The sequence below is a fragment of the Ricinus communis genome, chromosome 3 (genome assembly GCF_019578655.1).
Source record: "Ricinus communis isolate WT05 ecotype wild-type chromosome 3, ASM1957865v1, whole genome shotgun sequence".
In the NCBI taxonomy this organism is placed as follows: domain Eukaryota; kingdom Viridiplantae; phylum Streptophyta; class Magnoliopsida; order Malpighiales; family Euphorbiaceae; genus Ricinus; species Ricinus communis.
The window spans coordinates 12,228,873-12,238,240 of NC_063258.1; the positions used below are offsets into that span (position 1 = coordinate 12,228,873).

Sequence of the window (9,368 nt, forward strand, 5' to 3'; positions counted from 1 at the left end):
GGTTAAGGCTGTTAGGAGTTTCCTTGGTCATGTAGGTTTTTATAAAAGGTTCATTAATGACTTTTGTAAGCTTGCTAGACCTTTGGCTCAATTGCTTGTAAAAGATGTTCCATTTATATTTTCTAATGATAGTTTTTCAGATGAGTACTTGTGCTCTATTCAGGTATCTTCGGATGTCCCTTTGTTTTATAATTTTGCAAATTACTTGGTTATAAAGGCCTTACTAAAGGGTATGACATTTCAGCAAAAGAAGAAATTCTTTGCTGATTTGACGTACTACATTTAGGAAGACCCTTTTATGTTTTGAGTTTGTATATAGGGAGGAGACCTTCCAAATTTTGAGGCATTGCAATGACGGACCAATGGGAGGTGATCAAGCACCTAACCACACTGCTAGGAAGTTATAGAGGCTGGATTCTATTAGCTGACCATTTTTCAAGATGCTAGAGCATTCGTGCAGGTTTGTGATGCATGCTAGAGGTCAGGTAACATCTCTGCTCGTGATGAGATGCCCCAAACAAGCATTTAAACGGTTGAGATTTTTTATGTTTGGGGCATTGACTTCATGCGGCGCTTTCCTTCTTCTTTTGGAAATAAGTATATCCTTGTTGTTGTTGAGTATTTCTCTAAGTGACCGGAAGTGAAAGCTTTCCAGGCTGATGAGGCTAGAGTCATTACTAAGTTCCTTAAGCAATTGTTTGCTAGGTTTGGCATACCTAGGGCACTGATTAGTGATAGAGGGACTCATTTATGTAATGCTCAACTGGAGAGAGTACTTCAGCGATATGGAGTGACCCATAGGTTTTCTACTCCCTATCACCCGCAGACTAATGGGCAAGTAGAGGTTACCAATAGGGGTTTGAAATGCATTTTACATAAAATTGTAGGGGTGAGTAGGAAGGATTGGACAAATAAGTTAGATGATGCAGTTTGGGCATTCAGGACAACCTATCATACTTCTAAAGGTTTTACACCTTATACATGTGTTAGTGCAAAAAACGAAGTAAAAACACATTTCTAAGCTTCAATACCGGACCAACACAGTTTTAGACAAGGCCCGTGCTGCTCTACACGGCCCGCGCCGAACTTTATAGGGCGTGTTGGATGTGAAAAATGACGTTACACGGTTCTCGAGAGTCACACGACCTACAACACGAGCCATGTCCTATTGCCCAAAGTGTGTTGGGTATAAAATTTGGAGAAGTTACACGGTTCGTGAGAGTCACACGGTTTATAACACGGCCCGCGTACATCAAGGCAGTTGAGAACATGGTCTAGTTAGACACAGCCTATGCTGTGCACACGGGCAAAAACATGGGCGTGTCAAATGCAGCGCCTATAAAAAGGGGAGAAGAACACAGGCGTTTGGCGTATCACGACCGTTTTAGAGCAAAAATCCTTCTAACTCTTCTATTCTCTCGGGTATTCTCTACAAATTTTTAATTTTTGTGCAATTTCCTCGCGTTTTGCCATCAACCAAGTTTCCTTCTTTATTTCCTAATTACTTTTCATTATTAATTGTTAGTTTTTATTTTTATTTTTTTATTTTTATTTTTTTAGTTTTATTTTCTTTTCTTTCTTTCTTTTCTCTACTTGTTTAATTGATATTATTCTGCTTAATGTTCTTTTAATTTTGTTTTTCTCTTTTCTGCTTACTTATTTAATATTGTTTTTATTTTATTTTATTATTTTGTCTTTTTTATTTTATTTTATTATTTTGTCTTTTTTATTTTATTTTATTTTATTATTTTGTCTTTTTTATTTTATTTTATTTTATTATTTTATCTTCTTTATTTTATTTTATTTTATTTTATTTTTAGTTTATTTTAAAATTTTAAGTTTTAATTCCTGTGTTGGTTGAGGTATAGTTTAGTTATTTAATTCTTATTATACAATTTTGCTTGTTCGGTTGTTATGCTGTCAAAATCTTGGCTAACTTTCTGTGCTGCTTGAATTATTTATCTACTATGTATGCATTGTTTTCTGTGCTTCTGTCAATGACTAATAGCTTTTCAAGTACAATGTCAAAACACACCAGACAACAACCTCCACGACAGACACACTATAAGAGATGTCGCACAGATGCAGACGCCTCTTCTTCACAGCAGCAGGGTCCAAAGACCACCAAGACTAGCATACCACCACGGCCGGCCGGACCTCGGAGACCCCTAGCACTACCAACACCGATCGCTACATTTCACCCCCAAACCACGAGCAGCGCTTCCAAGCCCTTGGATGGAAGCAAGTTGGGATTGGACGGTGTATTAACTTCACCGCACTAGAGAGGGTCGGACTAGCCCCGGAGGTTAGAGAGCTCTTTTAGACCCTACCATATGCTCGATTCTTTGACATCATTAAGCCCATCTACCGGGAGCTCACTATAGGGTTCTGCAACACCTTCTTTCTATAGCAGCAAATCACTGATTGGCATCAGCCGGACGCCATTTCTTTCAAGTTAGGGGGTAGACAGTTCTCGATGACAGTACCTCAATTTAGGATGCACCTAGGGCTATGGACTCAGCAGGAGATCACTAGAGAGGCCTACCAGGGGTGCTTATATACTCACCCCATCCCTTATGAGAGGATGTAGGACGAGAATGTGACTAGACCAAAGCATTACTACCCGAGTTGTCAAAATTTAACTTAGAAGGTTGATTATGTTATATGCATGTGTTTCTTAAGTGATGATTTAAATAATGATTTTGAGAACCAATTGCAATTAACACCACACTTTAAAGGTGAGATTTTGAGCCATTTTGAGCATTCATTATACATATGCTCTTTATATTTCTTTTTTGACTGTGCATTGTACTTGGCTTTGCTTCTAGAACTTCGTCTATAATGCTTGTTGAGGTTACATGAATTTGTGAATACATGAGATGATTTGGGCAACTTAGGATTCACCACACTAGGCCAAAAGCCTACCCTTTGTGTTTCCATTAATTAGCCATGGTTGAGCCTTTACCGTTTTCTTCATTTTACACCATTTCACACTTTACATCTTAGCCTTTTCATTTTATCTTTCTTTTATTTTTATGCTGGAATTTTTGTGATTTGCTCTCTTGTTTGGGATTAAAATGCCATATGCTATGTTGGTGATTCACTAAATCCTTTTGATATTTTAGATGCTCCCTTCAATCCAAATATATTTTTGCTCTGTATTTAGTTGTATGCAGCAGTTCTCTTATAATCTGCTAATTTTGTTAAAAAAAAACAAAAAATTCCTTATTTTTTTATCTCTTTATTGGATTCATAGTATTTTCAAGCGTTATTCTACAAATTTAGGATTTTAGTGAATATTTTTATGTATTTAATTCTTTGAGCATAGATTGTTGTTTGTTGCAAAAACTTTCAGCATCTTCACACTTCTTTTCCAAATCTCCATACCTTTAACTTAGCCATATTACAACCCTGGTAAAGACCCTTTGATTTTGGTATTCATTTGTTCGCAGTAGCAAAGATAGGATTCATCAGCAAGCTTATGGTAAGCAGGTTTTATGCATTTGCTTTGAGTGATTTGTTTCTCACCTTATACACACCTTGAGTGACTTGAGTGATCCCTGTGAGGCATTGGTTTAGAATTGTTCGTTATTGAGTTATTGTTAAATTATTTATACATTGATATTATCTACATTCTCTGTTAATAATTTGCAACTTGACTTATGATTGAGTTTCTTTTGTAATGTGTTGAATACTATTTATTAGGACATAGGGGACATAAACTTTGAGGATTTGCTGATTGCGATTTTGTGAGCTGAATTGTTAATTGCTTGAGGACAAGCAAAAGCTTAACTATAGGGTGATTTAATATGCATAGTTTTACACATATTTGCTGACATATTATTGCAAATTTTCTTAGCATATATTGTGTTTTTATTCCAAGATCACCCGTGTTTTGTGTCCTTTCGTGTTTCATGAGATTTTATAGGTCTATCATTAGTACTTTAGCAATTTTAAATCAATTTCGGGCGAAAAGGGATGGAATAAGAAGCTTTTTGACCTTGGGTTGACTTTTGAAAAGTCAATATGGCCCGTGTTGGAGCCCGTGTAGAAATTCCAGGTTGTGAAGCTTAAGCACTTTCAAGCAGCATGCTTAGCCCGTGTTGGAGCCTCGATTAGCAAATTCTTTTTCTTTGCATTCGTCCTAGTATAGGATCAGTGCCTATGATTGTCACTTTCATGAGCTTTCTCTTAACAGTTATGTTTATGCTCACTAAATAAAACCAAACCATCGTACTAAATAAAGAGGAGTTGACTGCTCAACAACTCCGATTGTCCTAAATTCTGCAAAGTTCTTGGAGGAAACCATAACTTGATTTTCTAAAAGGTAGAAAACTGAGATAATATGCTCACTAGCCTCAACTATTCTGTTGCATGGGGTTCTTATAGTGCGCAAGCCCTCATTCCATAAGAAGAAGAAACTATATGCTAAATATGAATAAATAAATATAGAAAGATAAATAAACTATGATCAAATCAAGAACTAGAAAAGAGGTGATTGGTCAATAACTCTCGTAGTCCTAAATTTTTTATGAGTTTGCTTAATAATATCAAGAAATAATTCACGTGGGTATACCTAATAACTCTTCAGCCCAAATTACATCACTATATGCATCCCAAACATCGTAACACGTGCATTCCCATTTGGATTGATCAAAAGCAACATGATTTCTACTTTACGCATATGGATTTACATCTCCTCCTGCAAGATAATCAAGTCACTCTCCAATGCTACTGGTCAAACTTAACAATCGCATTCCTAGGATTCCGTATGCCAATCCTTGATATAAGACCTCCATGAATAAACTTAAGAACCCCTTTTAAATTGCAGGCCCCCAACACATTAACATGAAAGGTTCTTGAAAAAATCCATAACTTGATTTTCCACAAGGTAGAAAATTGAAATAATATGCTCAGTAGCCTCAAGTATTCGGTTGCATGTGATTTTTATACCGTGAAAGCCCTCATTCCATAAGAAGAAGAAACTAGAAGCTAAATATGAAAAAAATAAATAAAAAAAGATGAATAAACTAAAGTCAAATCAGGAACGAGAGAGGAGTTGACTGGTCAATAACTCTCGTAGTCCTAAATTTTATGAGCTAGCTTAACAAAAATAAAGGAAAATTCGCGTGGGCATACCTAATAACACTCCAATCCAAATGACTTCATTATTTTCATCCCAAATATCATAGCACTTGCATTTTTGCTTATATTATGCTTGGATTAATTGCAAATAACATGATTACTCTCTTATGTGTATGGATTTATGTCTCAAAAGAGACAGAAAAAGAAACAAACAAAATGAGAACATAGCTAGGATTTCATATCTGATAAGAAAAGAAATCACTAGTTCTTTATTCTCTTCCATATGGCATATGTAAGGATTGAATCAAAATTATTTAAAGACAATGGTAGATAAAGCACACAAAAGAAAGAAAGGACGTGGGCGATAAGGAAGGACAGATCACAATGGTGCAAATCCAGAATCGGGATATTTGGGCATCCCTTAATTCTCGCTACTCCCTCTCTTCCAAAAGATTCATCTATGATCATTGTAAGAATGATATCAATACTCTATCAGCTAATTTTCTTTCTTTGAATTGGTCCAAGCATTGGATTGGTACTTGTGATTGCCGCTTCAATGAGCATTTTCACTCAAAACACTCGTTTTTATGCTCCCCTAATAAAACCAAACCCTCATACTAGACAAAGATTAGAAAGAGAGGCACAAAAGAGATGAACAAAATGAGAACATAGGTAGGATTTCGGATCCGATAAGGAAAAAAAAACCACAAGTTCTTTATTCTCTTTTATACGACTAAGCATAAGGATCAAATCGAATTGATTTAAACATAATGATAGACAAAGAACACAAAAGAAATGAAAGACGTAAGTGATAAGTCAAAGTTCGCTAGCGCGAGTCTTCATAAGTCCAAAAAGCTCTTGAAAGAACCCACAACTTGATTTCCTGAAATGTAGAAAACTAAAATAATATGCTCATGATATGCATAGTTTTACACATATTTGCTGACATGTTACCGCGCATTTTCTTAGCATTTATTGTATTTTCATTCTAAGATCACCTGTGTTTTATGTCCTTTCGTGTTTTAGGAGATTTTATAGGTCCATCATCAGTGCTTTAGCAATTTTACATCAATTTCGGGCGAAAATGGACGAAATCAGAATCTTTTGACCTTGGGTTGACTTTTGGGAAGTCAACATGTCCCGTGTTAGAGGCCATGCAGAAATTTCAAGCTGTGTAGCTTAAGCACTTTAAACTAGCATGTTTATCGAGTGTACCATGCCCTAGAGCACGACCTATATTGGTTAACACGGGCAAGAACACGGCCATGCTCAATTCAGTTCATTCTATCAATTGGAGTCCAACACGGCCCGTGTTAAGGGACATGGACTAGAACATGCTCGTATTTGTGTAGTGAATGAAAGGAACGAGCCAAAAAGAGAAAAGAGAGTTCCAGATTGGTGATTATGACTTTTGATCTTCTATTGTAATTTTGCTAGACGTGTTGTCAGGCATTTCAGATGGCTTCCAAGAAATTGATTCCACCTTGGAACGTCAGATTCGTGATCTGGGTTTTGGATTGAAGGTTGAGGAGAAGTTTTGGAGCAAATCAAGAAGCAATTCTGGAGATCAACCGCAGTGTACATCAAGACTTTGAGCTGTTCATCCAATTCTAGGAAAAGGGTGTATATGTTATGATTTCTTTATTCTTTCATTATAATTGAATTCATATTTGCTTTAGACATGAACATGTGTAGCTAGATTGGTTGAACTAATTGGGGTTCCTTACTATGTTAGCTTTGTACTGAATTGTTGAGATTGGTTGAGCTTCCTTTCTTGTATTCTTTTTGCAATTAATAACTAAATCCAGTTCTCTTTACATTGCATATATCGATTATTGTTCATAGAATTGTTTTAGCAATTGAGAAATTCTAATTGAGTTTGGCAATTTAATCGCAAGATCAGGTTAATTTTCACTTAGAGATAAAATTAATTAATTTACCGAATTAAGAATTAACAAAGCTTAATAGACGCGGATTAAAGCTTAAGGCTAACTTAATAATCAATAGATAGGAAGAGATTCCAACTTTAGGTTCTTAGGTTTAGGAATTTCATTGTCTCGAGAGGGAAAACGAACTCAGTTAAGAAGTCATCCACGGGTAGCATAATCAGACTCAACAATCTGTTACCTTTTGTTTGATTGACAACTAGTCTAAGTCCCCTTTAGGTTTCCTTTCTTGTCTTAATTGGTCTATTAACTCATTCATTTTCGCATTCCATTTAGAACTTAGCTTTTAGTCATTAGTAAATCTATAAACCATCCGTCATTAATTTTAGGCTAGATAACAAAGAATGAAATATTTTAATACTTGCGTTGTGCTAGGCTACATCGATAGATTCACTGCCTTAGTTGTAGTTGCATATGTAGCGCATCACGTATTTGGCGCTGTTGTTGGGGAATCTTTATTTGAAAACTGGAGTGAAATTTGCTATTTGTTACTTTAGCCATTTTTCTTTTCTGTTTTTGACATTTACTTTTGATTCATTTATCCATTCATTTATTTGCTTGGTTTGTTGCTGCCTTGTTCATTTCAAGTAGTTTATGACCAGGAGTTCTAATCCTGCACAAGTAGACCCTCTGCCCGAACTAGAGCAATACCTCAGGTAGCTGAGGAAGTGATTAGACGTAGAGGACGAGAAGTAGATTGAGATTCTTGTCCATACACCAGTAGACATGGGAGACAACAACAACAATGTCGCTGAAGCGAATAGGATGATGTACGAGTTTGCTAGACCTTCCTTGGAGGGGACGCACTAGTATATTAAGGCCACCTGTTGCAGCAAACAATATCGAAATTAAGCCAAATGTCATTCAGATGGTGTAACAGAGTGTATAGTTTGAGGGCTTGCCTAGTGAAGATCCTAATGCCCATATTGCAAATTTCTTGGAGATTTGTGATACTTTTAAAATAAATAGGACTAGCGATGATGTCATTCGGCTTAGGCTGTTCCCATTTTCCTTGAGGGATAGAGCAAAGAGATGGCTACAGTCCCTACCAGCCAACACCATCACCACCTAGAGTTTTTTTGGCTGAGAAATTTTTTTATAAGTACTTTCCTCCTGGTAAGACTGCAAAGATGTCGTAATGATATTTCTTCTTTTGTGCAATGCGATGATGAGAGCATGTATGATGTGTGGGAGAGGTATGAGGACTTGCTAAGATGTTGCCCACACCATAGTTCGCCATTATAGATGCAGGTGCAGACTTTTTATAGTGGCTTGAACTCATCCACGAGGCAGATGGTAGATGCAGCTGCAGGTGGGGCCATCAACAGTAAGACGCTAGAGTAGGCCCAAAATTTAATTGAGGAGATGGCCATGAACATAAATCAGTGACAGTTTTCTAGGAGTAGGGCAAGATGGCAAGGAGTGGTGAACCAGGTAGATTCTATATTAGCCTTGGCAGCTCAGGTGGAGCTTTTAGCTAAGAAGATTGACTAGCTCCAGATTCCAAGCAAGATAGCTTGGTCATGAGTCTTGTGGTGGCCCGCAAGATAAAGGTAAATCAGAAAGTGAGGTATGTTTGCTTCATCTTTTTTTTTTCTGCTGACCATGAACAAGTTGATTATATGGGAAATGCGCCCAGGCAGCAGAATAACCCGTATAGCAACACATACAACCCAGGGTGGAGAAACCATCCCATTTTCGGGTGGTGAAATAATAATACCTAAGGTCCACCAGGATTTCAGCGGTTGCACCAGCAGCAACCCCAACAGTAGACTGTTCTCTCTCAACTACTTTAGAACTAGGAGAAGAAGCCCAATTTAGAGGAGTTAATGATGAAGTTTGTGTCCATTTCAGATAACAGGTTTCAGCAAAGAGACGTAGCTCTTAGAAATCAACAGGCCTCCATACAGAACTTGGAGACTTAAATAGGCCAGATTTCTAGGATATTGGCTGAGAGACAGCCAGGGACTCTGCCTAGCACTACAGAGTCCAACTCGAGAGAGCATGTGAATGCAATCACGTTGCTATCAGGTAAGTATATTCTTGGTTCTTCCTCTCTTTCTAATAATGATGTTGATGTGCAGGTAGATTCAAGCAGGGAAGTTGAAGCTACCATGGCGAAGGAACTAGAAAAGGAAGAGGTAAAGGAGATTCGAGTGAGGGAATACCAGCCCAAAATTCTATACCCTGCCAGGTTGAAGCAGGCGCAAGTCGAGTAGTAGTTTGGTAAATTTCTGGATATATTTAAACAACTACATATAAATTTACCTTTTGTTGAGGCTATTTCACAAATGCCTAGGTATGCAAAGTTCTTAAAGGAGATTCTTAGCAATAAAA

At 37.1% G+C, this 9,368-nt stretch overlaps 1 non-coding gene across 1 annotated transcript; it reads right to left on the minus strand.

Moving 5' to 3' along the window:
• Positions 1 to 8,159: 8,159 nt before the first annotated feature.
• Positions 8,160 to 8,266, minus strand: LOC112537156. Its single transcript, XR_003081063.2, has one exon. It is a non-coding gene; the product is annotated as a small nucleolar RNA R71 (small nucleolar RNA).
• Positions 8,267 to 9,368: the final 1,102 nt, after the last annotated feature.